We start from the raw sequence: 523 nt of genomic DNA on the forward strand, positions 1-523 counted from the left end.
CGGGGCACTGGGGGGTCTGTGGTGGAGCTGGTTGGCCCAGAGCCCCTTCCTGGCTTCGCCACCCCCAAGGAGCCATAACTGGGCATCCCCCCACCATGGGACTGTTGTTTTGGGGTGGGAGATCCCACCTTCATCCCTGGAGGACCCAAAGGACCTGAGGTCACCCCACCCTTCCCCCTGCCCTAGAGCTGGAGCTTGATACCTGGAGCCTGATACCTGGAGCCCTGCCCCACACCCACCATGCCCCAGGCCCACACCCACAACCCCCCAGGTGCTCCTCAGACCTTCTCCAGCCCTTTCCCCACATTCTCTAGACCCTCCTCCATGGTCTCCAGCCCCATTTCCATGTTCTCCAGAACCTCAGTTGCTCCTCAGATGTTCTCCAGACCTTCCTCCACCGGCTCCAGACCCTTGCCTGGACACGCTCCAGCCCCCCAGGGCAGGACCCGGCCCTTGCCCCCCCTCGGCCCTGTGGCCTCCAGCCTGGCCAGAGCCTCCATCCCCCACCCAGAGCTTCGCACTC

The sequence above is a fragment of the Buceros rhinoceros genome, unplaced genomic scaffold (genome assembly GCF_000710305.1).
Source record: "Buceros rhinoceros silvestris isolate BGI_N320 unplaced genomic scaffold, ASM71030v1 scaffold32131, whole genome shotgun sequence".
Lineage (NCBI taxonomy): Eukaryota > Metazoa > Chordata > Aves > Bucerotiformes > Bucerotidae > Buceros > Buceros rhinoceros.